General features: G+C 38.9%; 1 long non-coding RNA gene across 3 annotated transcripts in view; it reads right to left on the reverse strand.

Annotated features, from left to right (window-relative positions):
- LOC113484144 overlaps positions 1–8,935 on the reverse strand; it is a 50,466-nt gene extending 41,531 nt beyond the window's left edge. For 2 of the 3 annotated variants that reach the window (XR_003399163.1, XR_003399162.1), the window contains exons 1-2: positions 8,824–8,914; positions 1,394–1,526 (exon numbers count right to left, since the gene is read on the reverse strand). This is a non-coding gene — a long non-coding RNA (uncharacterized LOC113484144). Of the gene's footprint in view, positions 1–1,393; positions 1,527–8,823 lie in introns of all 3 variants that reach the window. The other variant, XR_003399164.1, reaches the window with a different exon arrangement.
- Positions 8,936–20,375: the final 11,440 nt, after the last annotated feature.

Below are 20,375 nucleotides of genomic sequence, written 5' to 3' on the forward strand. Positions count from 1 at the left end.
AAAAAAAAAAAAAAAAAAAAAAAATCCTACCTTCCAGGAAAAGCTGCTTTCTGTTGAACTGATCTTCACAGCCTTCAGCATACTTCAGCAAGTTCTGTTTATAAAAAGTGGTATGTTTTGTGTTTTGGCCAGGCTCACTACGAGTTTTGTTTCCACTCTTTCCTATTCCTGTGTGCCACAGTCCCACAATTCTCTACAGCAGTGCTTGGCTGTCATATTTTGCAAGATTTCATGGGCAGTGAAAACTACATGCTTATTATAAAATACTTAAGTCCAGTGCTTCTGGATCATGTTGGAATTATGGAGAATATTCGTATTAGCTTCACAGCACGCTTCTGTGATGCTGCCCAAAACCCATCTGGCTTACTGCAAAAACACTCTGTATTTGTTCTGAACATGTAACATGAATGTGTCTGGAATCTCCAAGCTGCAGTGTCTCTGCCTAATCTACTGAATATCCATAAATCCTGGACAAATGTAGAAAAGGCTCAAATTCCTCCAGCAAACAAATTTCCAGATGGAAAAAGAAGACATGCACAAGGAAATCAGACCCTTCAAACTCAGAGATTACTCACAATCCCAGTGCTCTCCCTTGTCAAGGCTGTAGGCACACGTTGTCCTCTTTTCTATGCCAGTCTTCTGACCCTTCCATACAGGAGTGATGCTTCAAAGGTATTGTGTGACACACAGAAAAATGCCATTGAGTTGAAAAAAAGACCTTGCCTAATTAGCTTGGCCCCTGTTTAAAAAGAATATTTACTATAAACAGGGCAATTAAGGAGCACACACACTAACCCAAAGCATCCCCGAATGCTCTTCCACTACCTTTTACCTTCCTTTTAACAACAGAATATTTTCCAGTTACCTGAATTAACCCTTCTCTTTTCCTCCTCAATAAAACCACAAATAAATAAGAGCTGTATCTCATGGTGCAGTTTCACAAGAGTCTAAGCAAGACAAAAAAAGGGGAAAGATTCTGTTTCCTCACACACTTATGCCATTCTCCCCTTCTCTGCTATGGTCCCACCCTTGCCCCTTGCATCAACCATGACACTATTTAAATATTTGCATGAAACAATTCCGTTTCAGGAAAACCCTGCTCTTTTCATACTGGATGAACAGGTTGAAGAGCTCGTAGAGTCTGCCAAGGGCTAGACTAGACAGAGTAAGGATCTGGTTAGCAGGGAGCAAAGGAACAAGATGATTCTCTCAGCAGTGGCGAGCCACCAGATCAGCTCACCTTGCCTCATGGAACCACAGGCTTAGAGGTTTACCTCTGAACTCTTGTAGGCACGTAGGTAATTCACTTAACCCAGTGTCTTCACAGGGACCATGGGGAAAGAACATGCTTAGCCAACAGGATCAGACTGCTGTCTGGACCCAGAGAACTTACCAGCAGTTCAGAGCTTCCTTCTCTGCCACTGAAGGAGGAGAACCTCATTTTGATAGCACCTCTTGTCCAGATCTCAAGACATAGCTGCATTTACATTCCAAACATGAGGGAGGACTGCTGCTTTGGTAGATACCTAAAAGGAGGAGGAGAAAGAAAGAAAGAACCAAATGAGAAACTAAGTGCATCAACTTGTCTCTTCTTGCTTTCTCTTTTTGTTCATCTTTAATTCACATTTCAGCATTGTAAGTGTAACAATGAAGTGAATTTACTTTAAATAAATTGTGAAAGGATTACTTCAGGGTTTCACTTCTCAATAGCAAGAACAAAACAACAAAAAAATAGGCCTATTTAGTAAAACAGGTTCAGTTTAGAGTCATATATCACTGAACAGCTATTCTCTGGTTCTCCCAGTCCATTCAGCTGACTCTTCCCAAAACAAGCAATAACTAAAATAAACAAAGATAGCCATGGAGAAACTATTGCTATTTCATGATCTTTGGAAGCGAATAATAGCTGAAATCATAATTAAAAAAAACAGGAAATAGATGTTCTCCTGACATTTGGCTGAATCGGTGCACACCCAAGAACACCACAGCACATAATCTCCACACTATACTGGTTCTGTTGGTCTCTCTCATGTTTGTCTCACTCTGTGCCATACACGAGGCACACAACCCATAGTAATTCCAGTGAGCCTTTTTCAGATAAAGTCATATTGATGTGTAGTATATAACACTGCAGAAGGACTGATTTCCAAACAAATGTGCCTTTTAAAAGTATGAAGCAGCACAGCTTCCCAAAAAATCCCAATATTTTCTTCTGCATGTTAACAAAAGCTCACTTCATTTTGTTTGAGGCGTTGGAGTTTTTTTAACATAGATAGATTCACATTTACCTCATAAAATCCTTTCAGATGTCAGAAATCAATCTATTTTAGCTAAATGGAAAGCAAAACTGTATCACAAAACTTTACTGAAATCAAAATATATGGAAAGAGAAGATTACCTTTCAGCAGAATTTAGGGGGGGGGGAATTCTGCTTTTGGCCATAGCCATGTAATATGTTAGTACAAAGTAAGATTTAGTTTATTATGAAATGTCAGAGCGAGTCTTAATGTTTCTATCAGTTTAGCTACTTGCGGTTTATACAGAATAACAGCAGTTATAGGCCAGTACACATTGTTAACTGCCTTATTCTTGAAGTTTATAAGTTCTAAAATTATGTTCCATAATTAAACAAAACAATAGTATAATATAAGAGCATTAGTTTTAATGAAAACCAGTTATGTATCAGTCTTCAGCTTAATTTGCTCTTCACAGTCCCCAGAAATAAAGGGATTAACCACTGCAAATCCTCCTGGTACTTTACATTTAATCGCAGGCAATTTATGATAATTTATTCCACATGTCTGATACCACTGAAAAAATTTGCAAATAAAGCTTGCTGATGCCTCCAGGAAGTGAGCTGTTCCTTCTGTTCTAATATTAGCAGCAGACTACAGCAATGCAACATGTAACGTTCATTCCATACCCCCGAACGTTTTATGCATGTACAAAACAAATGGGTGTCTGATAGTGATTGGGCTGAGGATGTGTGTCACGGGAGTACTGCACCAAGGACTGAAAAAGAAACTTCGCTGATGTTTCAGTCCAATAGTAGAGGAGTATCAGAATTATTTGGCTTCTTCTTTAATAATTGAAGGAGGTCTCAAAGTGAGAAAGTAATTTTAACTCTGGCGTACATTTTCCCTTCTTGATATTGCACACACCCACAGTGCTGGGGTGGGTTGTTGTTTTGGTTTTTTTTTCTTTTTTTTTTCTTTTTTTTTTCTTTTTTTTTTAATCAGCTAGATTTCTGAAAAACAAAGCTTTCTTTTAAACTCAGATGCTGTAACAAAAGGGTTGATTTCTAGGGTACTCTCACCAATGACTGGCTGACATACCCCTTGTATGGCCACCAGGGGTTCCTCCTGCTGAATTTGACAGCACTGAAATACTGTGAACTCACTGCTTAGCTCCATCCTGACTCTGGATGAGGCCAGGGCACCTGGTTCCCTCAATTTACAGTTCAGAATTAACCAGGAAACCTACTATTGGCACATTCAACTTCTAATTTGGGAAAAGAAAATACTGTCTGGCAAGCTTGCAAGGCTGCTGACCCTGGGCTGCTGGAACAACAGAAATCCTACCACTCTGTGCTCCATCCTGAGCTATTCAGTCTTTAGCTTCCACAAATCCTTTGAAACTAGTCTGTGTGAAGAGGAAGCTGCATAACAGATCCACCACACCGTCTCGTCATTCTATGCCCAGCTTTAGGTGTATAAATGGGACATTCTGATGTGATTTCTTTCTGATTTTTTTTTTTTTCTTCCACGTGAAGACGTAACCCAGGAATGGCATAGCTTTTTGGGGAGCTTTCAGGTTCCTTTAGGCAAACTGGCAGTCACTAGGAAATAGTGGCATGATAATGCCTGTCTAGCAGCTGCCTCAATGGCCCCTAGTTCTTACCAGCAGGCAAAATACAGTAAAGTGCGTATTTAGACTGCAGAGAGAGGCCAGGTTGGCATTTATATTTAGATATTAATTAAGCTGATAAATTAATGGGTATTTTTCCTTTGTCCACATTTTTGAAAGAGTTTCAAGGTTGGCTTTTTTTTCCTCCTTCTAGAAGCACTTGTTCTCTATCTTCCTAACCATAGCTCTTCCCTGAAGACTGCAAACCTAATTATAAGAGGACTAAAAGAATTGATTAATTTTCCCAGTAGCACTGTGTCTTCAGCCACCATGTGTATGTCATTAAGTAATGGTTAGGTTTCTTCTCTTGCTGTCTTTTTAAACCCATATCCTGGCCTGCAGAGACCATCAGTGCCAAGCACCAAGAGGTGTCTAGCCGTAAAATGTACTATTGACCTTGAAATTCAGATTACTGATTCACTTTCAGTACTTGCTGCAGGTATTCTTTTTCAGATGATATAACATCTTGCTAAATGAGGTGGTAGGATCCAAGATGGCAAAACTCGAAGAAATTCTGCATTATGTGTCTTCAATCATTAATAATTAAACACTTTCTTCTTGAAACTAAGTTAAAACCACAAAGCAGGTTTAAAAGTCTGGAAGGACTTGTGCCACTGGGTAACATAACATGAATTCTGAAAAACTAAAAAGGTAAGTTCGATTTCTTTTTCACAAAGACGGCAGACAGAAAAACACAGCTAGTCCCGGAGGGCTTGGTTTCGCCACAGTAATTCTCATCAACATAAATAATTTGTAACAACATATATGTGAAAACTACATTTTAAAAAAATATTCCCCCAAGTAAAACTCAGTCACACTGGAGTTTTCAGACCTTTGGTTGACCCATGCATAGCTCAGGTATGATTCTGAGAAATCTGTTGATTTCCCTGTTCCAGGACATTAATTTCAGAATTTTAGATTTTTTATTTTTTTTTTTTTTTTTTTTTTTTAAATCTGTCACCCAGAGGGGTTTGGCCAGTTTAGTTATTTATGGAATAGCCAAACAGAAAAGGCAGACTGTTAATAACGAGATAGCACTGCCAGGAAGTAGTTGTGAATGGTGTATTCAAAACTCTACTAGAGAAGAACTGTAAGCAGATTTCAGATGAACAGTTTTAATGAAAATAGATGGCATATCCTAAGTATTTCAAATAGTACCCAGAGACAGAGGGAATTAAGATTTAACAATTAGAACTTCTGCTCATGCCACTGCTGTTGTTCTGACACAAACAGATTACACACCCAGATTCATTTTGGGAATACGATTTTAAATAATAATTAATTTTCTTTAGAAGTAAGAATGAATGCAAGCCCCTCGATACCCGGTTGGTGTGCCATCTCTGTGTGATTCATTTGGCTTTGAAAACCAGAAGCATCGTTACGCATCTGATTGCGGAATATTACAGTTTAATAGATCTGAATGCAGTAGGTAGAAATAAAAGTTTCTGTAGCCCCTGCAATCAGATTAGGTAGCATCTTACTTAAGTTTTAAAAATGAAATTCCTGCTATTTTTGTCACCAGGGAAAATTCTCAGATATGTAAATCACTAAAACTGCTCCACATGTTTCAGTAGAATTCATGCCATGTCTAAAAGCAAAAAATAAAACAAGGAAATCCTTCCCAGATATAAAAACTCTTACTACCTATTGTTTTTCCCAGATTTAAGCATCATTTCCTGTTATATACCAGAGTACTTAACGTTAATTCACTGCTATCATGTCATTTTTATGGGCATTTTCAAGAGTTCAAGTGATAGCATGTTGATCATTTTAGCAATTCTTAGCTTTCAAGCAGCTCCTGTTTTCTCTGAAATTGAAAATATCCAATAGAAATTACATGGGCACATTCACCATTCTGTCGTATAAATTACGATCTTTGAACACATTTCAGGAAAAAGTGTGTGCTATTCTAAACAGTTTTGAATAAAAATAGCTTCTGTGCAGACAGATTGATTTCTGCCTGTTTTGTTCTCTTCTGTCTGATTAAATGAATCACCTAAAATGTGAGGGAAAAATAGAATGATGAGTAGGGGAATGAATGATATGTTCGGGAATCTTGAGGATGACACAGTTCCATTGTGTCTTTGCGATGTTAATCTTTCCAGCTCTAAAATTACAAAAGACTTAAATCCAGGATTTTTCGGCAGGTTTGGTGTGTCCTTTCCTGAATCTATGTTTGGGTGGGAGACTGAGAATTCTACTGGAGACTTTTCACTAAAGAGCAGATGCATGGCCAATCTGTTTTGCAGAAACAGATGTAGCTGTTGCTTTTCTACCAGAAAGCACTAAAGCAGAGATTTGGAGTAATTCTCAGAATAAAAGATAAAACCAGAACTGAATAATTGCCAGTGTGTCAACATATGTTACGTGTACATTAGCAAGTAATTTGGGCACATTAGGAATGTATCCATACACCAAAACAATTTGTTCTCAAGCCTTATGCTTACACAGTCTACTTTTCTAGGGTTTCACTTTGGACTAGGTTTAGTCTGGTCCCCACATTAAATGTCTCCCACACACATGGCTTTACATCACCCACAGGATCAGTCATTGGTACAGACTGCAGTGTGCCCATTAGGGCTTGGAGCAAATGAGGTGCAAACCTAGAGTGAAGTTTCTGTTTTAATTTTCTCCAAGCTCACATGTTCCAAACCTATTCTGCAAACTGATCCAATACCCTGGGATTTGGTCCCCCAAATGCTATGTCTTCAAACCAAAATGCTAATGTAAATAACGCTTTTCTTAGACCCCTTTGTTTTCACACACTGTATCATCACCTAATGGCAGTTTCCAGACATTTGATTTTCATTCAAAAACCTGTATCAGTTCATCTCTTATCACATCCTCTCCCACAAGGCTCTCTCACAGCTGGCACCTCCATCGTCTCCAGTAGCCCCCTCCCTGGGCAGGAGGAAACCCCAAGAGGGGGGGGTCCTTGCTTGACAGGTCTCTTGTTATGACTTGGCTAGACCTTGCTAACGCCTGCAAGAGGCTCCCATCAAGGGTTCCAGGTCAAAGGATGAGCTTGTACTTTTCAATCTAAACCATAATTAAGTTTTTTAAAATATAAGAAATAAATTGCTGTTCAGCTTTATCAAATATGTGCCCTTAAAATATGATGGAAGATGGAAAGTAAGCAGTCATTTCTATAAACTGGTTTATTTAGAACTGTCTGTGGTTTCACCTTTCCAAATGAATTAGCCGCTGCTTTAAGTTCATGGCAGTATAATGTTAGAAGCCAAGTCTGCTTTTAACACAAGCAGAAAAGGCAATGAAGTTTCTTCCCCAACATTTTTCCATGAGGCTCCAGTCCTGGCCTGATGGGACTGTGCCTACCAATCTATTCTCTCCCTCTGCACTGAAATTATCATCAAGAATGCAGGACCTGACAGTTTTTGTTGGAGTTTTCCTCTCCCGGAAGCGAACTATTCACAGCAACTCATTTTACAAAGCCAACAGATTAACATGGTATCAGCCTCAATTCTGTCTTTGGACTGGGCCCAAATCACAACTAATGACCATGCAAAGACTATGAAACAATCACAAGGAACTAAACGGCTCATGGAATTGATATTGGAACCGTGTAGTCTGCTGTCAATCCCATAAACCACTTTGAGTTTAGATATGGCTGCATAGTACAATTTGCTGGGCCAACTACCACCCTTACACCTGTGTCAGCTGGATTTTGTGTAATTACAAACACTAGCAGGATAATAGGCTTACTGTCTAGCTCACAAATTAGTTAGTCTATAGCAACTTTATTCCGAAAACTGGAAGAAAAATACAGAAGGTACATGTAGGACTGGAACTGGTTGATAGATACACAACTAGTGGATGAACGATATACTTCATTCCCCTACATGAAAAAAGCAGCAGACAAAATACCTACAGTAACGTAGGAGGATTTAACAGAAGGTACTGCTTGCACTAAACTTATTATCAATAAAACCAGCTGAAAATGCTCAACAATCCTAGTGGAAATGATCTGCAAAGTGGAGAGGCCTGTTAGTGAATTACTCCAAGGAAAGCTCAGTGGCTTACAGAAGTTTTACCAAAACTTAACAAGATCATAGGTTTTAAAACTCTTAGTTTGTTCAGTGTTCATACGTATCAAAGGGTCACTGACACCAGCAGTTTCAAACTAACTTAAAAAACAAGCGAATTGAATTATTTATATCCCCTTCCTCTGCAACTTTGAAAATGTATCATTTTGACATTACACGTAAAAATTTAAATAGAAAACCGGAAAGGCATAATGTAATTCAGAGTCTACAGTTCTTCTGGTTTTATTCTTACTTTTCTGAATGCTCAGGTCTACTCAGGTCTCACAAAAGGACACTATAAGAATGATTATTTTTTTTCCACAACAAGAAAAGGCAGAAGGTGCTGTACTCATGAGTAAAGAAACCAAACTCTACATGAAAATTGACTTAACGTATCGGCAATATATGAATTCAGTGTCAGCAGATATAAAGATAAATGAATGAGCTGAAAAGTACACATAGAAATTGCATGAGCTAGCTCAGTTTTGCTTTTTGAAGACTTGAAACAAATGTTTAGTCCATAAATTTGCAAAGCTAAAAGCTTTAAAAGTGTTTATGCTCACTTCTTATTTGGCTAGTATTCTGTCACTGCTTGTGAGCTCGCTGGCTGCTTCAGTACAGCCTAAGACTGTAGGTACTTGCACAGAATAAAATGTCATATTTAAAGCAATGCACACAGTAAAGAAAACGTAACGTGTTGATTACCCACAGCCCCAGTTTCTAAGAAACATTGAATGCAATGAGTGAGTTATCACTTTTGAGGGAGAAAAAGTTGGAGGGACTTGGAATTAATACACGGGCTTACTTTTTAATTCTAAAGATGGTGTTACCACATCAGACTGATTTGAGATACGAAACAAAAACTTCCACATACCTCAGACATTTTTCATTACCGACCTTGCCAACCTCAGTGAAGCCAAAGCTGGTGCAAACGGAGAGGAGACTGTGCAACTGCACATGCTTCACTAGTTTACAGAGGGTCTAAAAGACAGAGTAAAAATATTCACAGGCAGAGAAGCTTTAACTACAGTGGACCTCCTGCCGGGAACTGCCCTGGCATTAACAATGATGGGAAACATTTGCCCACAGTGATTGCTGAACAAAACTACCAGTTATCCGTTGAAGACAATGACACATTGAATATCTGCATTGCTAACTGCTCAACAGAACTTGTTTTTCACTTGATCATACAACAGAGAATTAAAATCACTGCAGATGGATTCTGCTTTTTTTTTTTTTTTTTTTTTTTTTTTTTTTTATGTTCTGTTCTCTTTGTCACAATATTGAAAGGGGGAGGTATTGTTAACGTAATTTAACCACTGTCCTCAGTTAAAAATGAGTCTAATTAGGATGAAATGGTATTTTATTCACTGAGAAAACAGGCATCCATCCTCAATTCCTTTCAGAGACTAAGGCATGATGACACATTTGGCATTAATTACATAACGGTGCTATAACACTTATTTGCAGGACTGTCTACAAATAAAAAAATATTTTCCTACTCCTACCTTCAGCAAATCAGTGAAATAATCAGTGTAACCTGCAGCACAAATCAATTTCCAAGGACCAGAGTGCTTTGGAACATCTGTTATAAAAAAATACCAAGGCATTATTTGCTCTTGACTACACTGAGAAAAACCATTCTGTCTCACTGCCTCCTCTTCCTTCCTGAAATCCTTGCCTTGTTCTCCAGTGTATCCACAAGGTTGCTGGAATTATCATTTGCTTTGTCTGACACTCATATTTCATCTCCTCTTTGAATCTCATTTACAGGTTTCAACTTCCCTTTCCAAACTTCTGCCTTTACCCTTTCCGTCCATACAACATCTCTGTCATTGCCTCCAGTGCATGCTTTGTCTCTAGACCTTTGTGCTGTCTAGACAGCTAAGGTAAAAAAAAAAAAAAAAAAAAAAAAAAGCAAGCACCTCAGTACCTTTTTCAGAAAATATACAAATATATTATTCAGGATACTACCATGTTCAAGCCTGGGAATTAGGACAACAGGAATACATGGGAATAACATATTGCTGAAAAGAATGGTAAGACCACTGCAAGATTCCATCTGCTACCAGCAAGCTTCTTCTAGTGACAAGCATGAAAACACTACGGATAACAGTCTGGACAACCAAAAATACTATAAGGATGATGATTTTTAATTTCAGGGCTTTGAATTGCCTTTTGTCCTTTTTGCACTAATGACTGGCATAAGCATATAAGCAATGTTACTCCAGCTATAAGACAAAAAATCCGGACAGCTCCAGGTACCACTTAGCCATCCTGTACTGAAATGCCTGTCGTAAATCATTAAGCAATTATGAACTATACAGGAAGAAAATTGCCCTTAAAACCTTTTTTCTTAGAAGTTCTCTTTCAAAGCCTACAAGTAATCCTAACAATGAAAATGATAACAGATAAAAAGTAAAATAAAGTTATTATACCTGCCCTAAAAATGTGAAATTTATCAGCCTATCTCAACAATTGTGACAACTGCCGACAAAATCAGCAAAGTCCATGTTTTCACGAGACTCCCAGGGATAGTATGTATTATCCAGTGTACCTAATACCCTGGTTTTGTCCCAGAGGTGAGGAAGGCTGAAGCTCCAGCTGGAAGTTTTTACAGATATAAGAGCTGACCTAATAATGTAAAGATGGCAATCCAGAGCTGATCCTCTATGCTGCCCGACCCCGGTTTGAAAACATCAGAATGGATGAATGCTAAGTAAACACTCATTGGAGTCTGGTAGCTTGGTCTGTGGTCTTCAAACTCCTGGAGTTTTCAATATGCATAACATTTCCTCCCTATTTTCCAACTTGTAATTTTTCGGCTATAAAAACTATTTCCCCACTCTGAAAGATTACACATCTCACTGGTATGTTATTGTTAGAGGAAGACACAATAAAGAAGGACATGTTATGAAATACATAGGGGAAAAGGCTGGGTAAAGATGGAAAGGGAAAAAAAGCACTGAGCACAGAACTAAAGTGAAGTATTTAATTAGTGAAAAAGAAAAACTGAGAGAACGAATAAAATATTATTTACATGTTTGTATTTCCATAGACAATTGAAAAATTGTTTATAACTGCAGCTAAGTATAATAGAGTGATGTGAGGCATTGCTGCGGTGTTATTATTGACTGCTTTTATCACTTAAACACACTGAGAAGACAGAGAATTTCCGTTAGCTGGAGAGCCCTCAGAATCTATTAGGACCCGGTGTTCTTGATCACAGACATTCAACGTTCATAATCAATTTATATCAGGTAGCTGCTCACCCTACCTCAATTTCTCTACCTGTAAAGCACAGACATCCTATTTCAATTTCTCTGCCTGTAAAGAACAAAGAGCTGCCTCCCTGAGCTCTTGAAGTTCCTCTATCTAAATCTTGAGCATGCTTTGAAGTAAACACAGCTATGCACCATAAGCAGATTATTAGATTTATCCATCATTAAACTGAGAACGATATCATAAAGTAGTTAAATACTTTCTTTACTAGTTCTTGAAGAAAAATCTAATTTTTGGCACATTTGATAGCCTTTGCTGGGATTACCAGTTCACCAGTTGGACATAGGCTAACAAAGGAATAAATTAAAAGAGTGACTAGTCCATGCCAGGATATGTGAAACAATGAGAAGAGTGAATCTTAGTAGTAAATTAAGCACGCTAAATTGGCATGCAAATATAAACCTCTTACAGGAGCAGCAGAGGTTATTAAAGCCACAAAGCTGTCCCCCAGCTTTTCAAGTTTAACTAGAATTATGCAGGATTCCCAACAGCACAAAGTACGACATGCAAAAAAAATTAAGAAGTAACAGATGCTGCCAGGCTTCCAGAATATTTTCCTGCTGATGGGAACAGAATCGTCCCTCATGATTTTACAGACTGAAGCTCATCACTTTCATCAGCTTCTGCTAGATGTTTACAACGGCCAGGCTATTCCTAACAACTTCTTTTGCAGGTCTTGGTTTTGCATTTCCTAGGTATACACAGGAAGAGGAATCAGATACATTATATGTTCCAACCATTTCTTCTTTCAGATACATGTTTATTCAGTTTGCCTTTTTTTTTGCAAGACTTCACAATCATTTTTGGGGAAGAAAAAAAGATTTAAAAATCATTATTATAAGTCAGTGCAGACTGTACAGTAGAAAGACTTTTACTGAAAATAAGAAAGTATGTAAAATTGTTATGCAAAAAACTAGTCAAACTTAACCCAACCATGGGATGTAGCTGCAACTTGTGAAACGCCACACGTAACTTTCACAACTCATTGACATTTTTAGTCACGTTCATACTTCATAATATGTAAGATGCAGCCAGCAGAAGACACTTGCTAAAGAAATAATGTTATAAATATCCTCCCAAATAGGGTCTCCCAAGGTTAATTCACGTTTCCCCTCCCTGAATTTATTCTGTTTCCCAAAGTCATCTCATATGCAAGTGGCCTAGATTGCCACATGCATATTGCCACAACTTGTTAACCAGTTCTTGGATGTTTCTTATTTTGCACATGATGTAAAAGCCTGCATCATCATCCTAACTGCGTATTAGTACTCAAGACTTGGAATTTGTATTCCTGCATGAGCATCTCTATTCAGAAATTTTTTATCTCGAAGTTGACTCTACTGAATTATTTACATACCCTGTTACATCATGGGAAATCATGCTGGTCTTCTGTAAGACACTGTGGCTGCTTGTTTTGCCAGAGAATGCTACCAGGATCAACAGAGATTAAAAAGTTCTTTGTGGATTTATTGATTGGTCTCCATAGAGAACTCTATCGTCACGTGACTTCTGTAAGAGAGAACAGTTTTTAATGTCAAAAGACTATGTAAAATGGAGCTAGATTCAAATGTATTTCCTCTTTGATTATCATCTTATGCACATATAAGTCCATTTACATCAGTGGTGTATCTTGCGACAAGAAAATCTATCAGCTTTCTCTTTCTGAATATAGCACATCAGTTTTTGTATCACTAATTCTGTTCTTTCACTTCTTGTTTCCTACAGCTACTACTGCTTACGGTTGCTCAAAGATAACTGTGGTTTCACTTTCCATGTAAAAGCACTAGTTAAAAAGCTAAATAGCCTCGAAACTTCTGCATTTATTTGATACTACTTACTCCTCAGTAACTCCTACAAAGATTAAACAAATTTTTTTTTTAGGGACTGTGTAAGATATGCGCAGATTGCATGGGTTACGATGACTCTGTGCATTCTCTTGTGTATCTGCTGCCTCCCTCCTAGATGGATTCCCAGAAATTTAAATAATGGCAATGGATATGGCCTGGTGATTTTCATAATGTATCCTACCTTCTAATTAGTTCTGCATATATTACTGAAAATAGCTTTCTGCTATCAGAGACACTGCTGAAGGAGGCGGGAAAGCTGTGCTTTCATTTTCTCAATGAGCATAAATAACACGTTTCAAACATATTTTATTCTGAAGTGAACCTTAGTCAGGAGCTCCCTATACCTAATGAGAGAGAAATGCACTTCAGTGGTGCTTTCGGGGCTCCCCTGACTAAGAAGGGAGTACAGACACCCTCTTGTGGAAGCTGCCCAGTGTTCTGTGCGAGCAGGACCAACACCAACCGAGCAGCGCTCTCATCTCAGCACAAAATACTGTTCCTGTGGACACATATTGTGCCTCCTTTCTAAAGAGCCCCATTCCTTGCTTTTACACTAATCCTTTTTTTTTTTTTTTTTTTTTTTTTTTTTATTTTTTCAGGGAGATTCAGGTTAAACTTGGAGAAAATAGACGATTTTGTATCACACCACACCACTGAAAAGAGCAAACAGGAGGACACTTACAATACTTAAAAGTTATTTCAGCAAGAGTTCTCTCTCCCTGGAACAGGTGTTCAGAGAAAGAATGGTCTAACATTTCATTTTGAACTAGCAAATACACTGTGCATTGCCATGACCATTTTAGTAATTTTGTTATTTATTACATTATTTGTGTTCTGTCTGTTCCTTGAGCCCTCCCTCAGCACAATATTGAAATACCATTTCTCTCCCACAGCTCAAAGAAAAGCTACCAGCTAAAAAGTGCTAATTTACTAACCAATAGCAACAGAAATACCAAAACGTTCAGAGTCTTAAATTAGAACAGTTGCCAGGGTCTTCCGACATATAAAATATTTTCTCTAGGCCATGATGTCTGACATAAATACACTGCCAGAGTAAGGTCATCCAAATCAAAACCATAAATAGTGGAATGGTGGCAGAAAAATGTTAAAAACAATTACAATACACATGTTGTTTTCCCCTTAGGACGAAAGATTCTCATCATGTTCCTTTTTGTTATGCCGGAAATATTTAACTGATTCATGTTTTGTGTATAAATACGTAAATCAGTTTCTGTTCCTGTTTCTTAACATTTTATGTAACATACAGACTCATTTGAACCAAAGGAAGGTATTCTGATCTCTAACACTTCTTTATCTCTAAACCTTAACTACCACAAATAGACTTCTGATGTGGGCCCAGCGGGATGCAGCTTCTAACGAGCAAATTTAGCAAAGGTTTGAAGATGGACTGACATGTATCTCTCGTGTTATTTGTAAATGTCATTACTTTGCTTCAAAAGACTGAAGCAGATAGCTCCACTACAGAAAACTAAGGGAGCAAACTGTTTTCTGTCTTTGCACTATCATCACAGGGAAGTAAAATCCAAAAGGAGAGAAGTTGCATAACCAGTCCATGACTGATGCACATAGGCAATTCACAATAGAAGGTAGGGATCGTGCTGCAGGCAAGGCTAAACAGGGAAGCAAAGGCAACCCTAAGCACTATCTATAGTTAGCCCTGAAGTGGGAAGAAACAGAATGATCTGGGTTCACAAGAGGTCATGCAAAAATGTTGCTTTTCAGTTTCAGAAGCAGTAGGTTCACACTGGCAGCACCGCATGATTGAACAACCCCCATAGTCAAAGTCAGCCTAAGTCATGGAGTTTAAGGCTTTGGGTTTTGTTTTGTTTTGTTTTGTTTTTTTTTCCCTTACAGACAATCATGCTATTGCTTTTTATATGTAAAAATTGCTAACAAAAAGCAAATTTCCAAATCTCAAGCATGAGTGTTCATGGAAACCAAAGTTTAAACAGAACAGTAAACAAGAGAGACAATGACCTGATTTCCACCCGTTATAAATAGGACCACGCCTCACCCATAATGATTTTGTGTCAGTGCCTGTGGGTGATGACAGAACTTTGTAGTTCAGTAAATGCAATGCACTCAATATATTGGAAGTAGGGTGGAACATCATTTAACAAAAGTCTCTTCAAGTAGGTCCCTGGCATGTAGTACTTGAAAGGTCAGCTGAGATCACATCATGTACATTAAATACTGCAAATTAATTATAAACCTTTCCCCTAACAAATGACATGGCCAGTCTCATTGTTCTGGTCATGACACCTTGGACAAATACTCCATAGCTTAAAAAAACAAAAGAATTTTTAAATTGCCTGAGGGTAGAGATACATAGTGCACAGTCTTGTGAAGAAATAAACATAAGCAACAGTACAGCTTTGTTAATGGTGCTTCCATTTGCGTTAATAAACACAGTAGTTCTCAACTGAGCTATTTCATTCTTATGAAAGTATTCTAGCTTCTTCAGAGTTGTTACGGATCTTTCTGCAAAATACAATGCTATTCCTTGGAGACATACTTTTCCTATACTCTTTTCATAAGTTACTGCTCCTGAAATGACAACAGTTTTCTTTTTCAAGCCCACCTTCTAAATAAGATTCAGCCAAAGCAGAGGAGAAAATCTTCAAACAGCTAGCATGACCAGTCATGATGAAACAGCCCAATTTGAAGAGAAAGTATTCCATTATACAAAAATTTCTGGAAAGGACATACTCTGTACAAGTCTAAATTAGAGACCAGTAGAATGAAAATACCATGGAGATGTGGATAATCCAAACTTTAATTGGCAACTGTTTGGTGGTCTTAGACACATTCAAATGATTCCCTCTCCTTTTCCTCTCTCTAGCAGAACCTTTTGGTTATAAAACACCAAATGAGCAATCAGTAATTTTGGATGTCTTCAGCCAGATCTAATATCGGGAAGCTTTCCACTTGCATACCTACATCAGCAAACTTACTGACAATACAGCATACAAGCATCCTGCTCCCCTTTCTAGTAAAAGGTAGACTGAAAGGTCTAATCACAGAATCATCTGGGTTGGAAAAGACCTTGAAGATCATCCAGTCCAACCATTAACCTCACCCTGACCGTTCCCAACTCCACCAGATCCCTCAGCACTGGGTCAGCCCGACTGTTAAACCCCTCCGGGGATGGGGACTCCCCCCCTGCCCTGGGCAGCCCATTCCAACGCCCAACAGCCCCTTCTGCAAAGAAATCCTTCCTCAGAGCCAGCCTGACCCTGCCCTGGGCAGCTTGAGGCCATTCCCTCTTGTCCTATCACTTATTACTTGGTTAGAGACTCATCCCCGCTCTCTGCACCCTCCTGGCAGGGAGTTGCAGAGGGCCAGGAGGTCTCCCCTCAGCCTCCTCTTCTCCAGACTGAAACCCCCCAGTTCCCCCAGCCGCTCCCCATCAGACCTGTGCTCCAGACCCTGCCCCAGCTCCGTTGCCCTTCTCTGGCCACGCTCGAGTCATTCAATGGCCTTTTTGTAGTGAGGGGCCCAAAACTGAACACAGGAATCAAGGGGCAGCCTCACCAGTGCCAAGCCCAGGGCTCAGATCCCTTCCCTGTCCCTGCTGGCCACGCTATTGCTGGCACAAGCCAGGATGCCATTGGCCTTCTTGGCCCCTGGGCACACTCTGGCTCATTCTCAACCCCCCCAGGTCTCTCTCTGACCGGCAGCTCTCCAGCCACTCCTCCCCAAGCCTGTAGCCCTGCTGGGGGTTGTTGTGGCCCAAGGGCAGCCCCCGGCATTTGCCCTCAGTGAAACTCCCCCAGTTGGGCTCAGCCCATGGCTCCAGCCTGGCCAGGTCTCTCTGCAGCCTCCCTACCCTGAGCAGATCAACACTCCCACCCAACTGGGTGTCACCTGCAAACTGACTGAGGGTGCACTCGATCCCCTCGTCTAGATCATCAATGAAGATGTTAAACAGGAGTGGCCCCAACGCCCAGCCCTGGGTTACACCACTCGTGACCGGCCGCCAGCTGGATTTAACTCCATTCACCACAACTCTTTGGCCCAGCCATCCAGCCAGTGTTTTACCCAGCAAAGCCTGTGCCCATCCAAGCCACGAGCAGTCAGTTTCACCAGGAGAATGCTGTGGGAAACGGTGTCAAAGGCCATGCTAAAGTCAAGGCAGACAACATCCACAGCCTTTCCCTCATCCAATAAGCAGGTCGCTCTGTCATAGAAGCAGATCAGGTTTGTCCAGCAGGACCTGCCTTTCATAACCCCATGCTGACTGGGCCTGAGCATCTGCTTGTTCCTCAGGTGTTGTGTGATGGTCCTCAGGATGAGCTGCTCCATCCGCTTCCTGGGCGCTGAAGTCAAGCTGACTGGCCTAATGGATTACGACATTTCAGAAGTTACTGTACCATGAACAGTTGGACTGCTCCTCAGCAACAAGCATTACACAAAAACTCCACGCTGAAATTCTCAGCCAAAATGGAAGACATCAGTACAAGCGTCTGGCAAAAAAACAATCCTTAAATCTTACCACATAAACAACTTAATTCGTTTTGTGCTGGGAACAAATGAGTGTTTGGGGAATAGGTTAGAATAAGAAACTGTAGTTATATTATTAACAAGCAGATTAATCATTTTAATAGCCAGAAGCTTAATAACAGCAAAGAAAAATGATGGGTATGCTCTGATTCATAGCATGTGTCAGAATACTGGTAGTGTGAAATAATAAAATGAAAGGGGAAAAAGCATCCCAAAGAACATGTTTCACTCCTGTGCAGTATTATTTAGTCTGTATTGTTAATAAAATTTGTTACATTCGTATTTTTCAACAGGAAAACCAAAAGAAAACAAGAAAAAACATAAATAATGTCCCAAGGCAGTAAAGGCAGGTATTAAAAATATCCACATCCAACCTGCATATGATTAAAATATTATTTAGTATTTTTTTTCTGTATGAATATTATTTCATAAGTTGTGAAACAGTAGTCACACAAGTAAAAATCGTGTTTTTCACCATTTATACATTATTTAGAATGTGCTTTATCTCACACATTACTGACAATCTTAAGGCAATTAAAAGCCTAACAGTCCAGCCTTTTATGTAAACTAATGGCTTAGGCATCTCTATATACTATTTCTGGTTTTCTCAACCACCTGCTTCTCTTTCATTAAAAAAAAAAAGAAAAAGGGCAAAGAGAAAGGGGAGAAGAGCTGTAACTGTAGAACAGTAGGAGAGGAGTCTCTGAAAGTATACTGACTATAATTTTATTTAATAAAGACTTAAAGAAAAAAAGAGAAATGCTAATGTTTCCAATAAACCACATACACCTGTAAGTCTGGTCAATTTGCATGCTGGCATAAGTATACACAAAATAATAGGCTAATTATTTCACAAGCAGTTTTTCTCCACTATTTAATAATGTAAAAAACTGCTAGGAGCAAACATAGATTTTTATCTGCTCAAAAGGAAACTGAGCTGAGTAGAATAGCCTGTCACCTTTCCTGCAGGAAAGATGTTCAGTTCACAAACACGCTTCTAGAGAGCTCTTTTTGTTTGTTTACACGGAATACTATGAGATCAGAAATTAAAGCCTTCCAGGTGACAGTCACAGCATAATCCTACTAAGAGATGCATTGAAGTATTTCTGTACACAATTACATCTGGAATACAAATACTTCTTTCTATGTAATATGCATCAGAATCTGTAAATAACTAAGTATAGACAGTGCATAAGGCTACAAAACTATGGAAGTTTTCTGTGGATTCTGTGAATGAGCTACACACACAGCGAGAAAGAGTGCATGTGTTCTTAATAATATGGCTGAGTATAATAGTTAACAATGATTTATTACTGAATATTGATTTAAAAGTGGATTAATTCTGAAACAAACAAACAAACAAAAAAAGAAATTATTTAAATCTTCTTAGACATTGCATATTGAGATAAGCTAAAGTAAATTGTTAAGTATAAATATATTATCCAGTTTTGAACAAAAGTGTGATAAATACACTTTATCATCCGAACATAAAACACAACACCATGAGGGCTGCTATAGGGGAAAACCAATTCCGGCTCAGCCAGACCCAGTACACATTTGCATACCAGTATGATTAACCAGTCACCCTAATAAAGGAACTTACCTCTGTGAAATCAATGTAATTTTAAGTGCTAAGTAGAAATTACTAGCAACACAGGAAATTAACTAAATGTCTTTTTCTGAAAACACTTCAAATTTCAAATCACATTGATACTTCCAAAATTTGTTTGGCTATTGATATTCGGCTAAGATGAACAAAGTTTCTTCCCTATTTCAGTTAAGCAATTTCAACGTTGCCTCTAACAAAGCTAGATGTAGGAAAGCGTCACTTACCAGAACTGACCACAAAGTGGTGCTATTTGAACAAAAATGGACTGTATTTCGTCTTTAAGAGGTTTGGGATGTGCTGAATAAAGTTTTATGTAATAAATTTTGGGGTTGGTTTGGTTTTGTTTTGTTTTGTTTTTAAACCCAAACAAACACAAAAGATCCAGTTTTCATGTGAATTGTTGTCAGAACTGGCTGATGAGAACAGGTATCTCAGCTGTCCATCCAAAACCCATTTTCTTTTAAACTTTTTACCTTGCCCAGCATTGAAACCTTACAATAGTAAGCATGCAAGAAAACCATGACAGCTTTAAAGGGATTAGATGTCCTGTGCAAGGATCTGCACCACCACTGAAAATCATTGGCTTAAGCTATCTGGAATGTAAACACATAGTATATTCACTTAGCCTATCTTGTCATAGTATATTTCAAAACTAAAATAATGACAAACCAAAACATTTGTAATCAAAACATGCATTCGCTTAGACTAAGATATAAGGAAGGATTTATTTATTATTTTTTTACAGTGAGAGTGGTGAAACACTGGCACAGGTTGCCCAGAAAGGTGGTAGATGCCAAGGTCAGGTTGGACGGGGCTGTGAGTGACCTGATCTAGTTGAAGATGTCCCTGCTCATTGCAGGTGACCTTTAAATGCCCCTTCCAACCCAAACTGTTCTATGATCCACAATATTCAGCAGTGTGAATGTCATGAACTGCTTTGTTGCATTAAGCTGATGCCCCTCCTTGTCCAATACAGTGTAAAAGGCTGACTGTAAACAAAACCTCTAAGATTATAGCTTGGCCCAGATTCTTGAATTTCAGCATCTTCCATTTGTTAAACTATACCATCACACAACTGAACCAGGAGCAGAAGTACTTTCGTGGACACTGCTGCCCGAAAAGGTGTAAGCGTTAAGCCAGGTGACCAGAAAGCCCTCAGGCAGG

This window comes from Athene cunicularia, assembly GCF_003259725.1.
Source record: "Athene cunicularia isolate RWA chromosome 10 unlocalized genomic scaffold, athCun1 chr10_part1, whole genome shotgun sequence".
Lineage (NCBI taxonomy): Eukaryota > Metazoa > Chordata > Aves > Strigiformes > Strigidae > Athene > Athene cunicularia.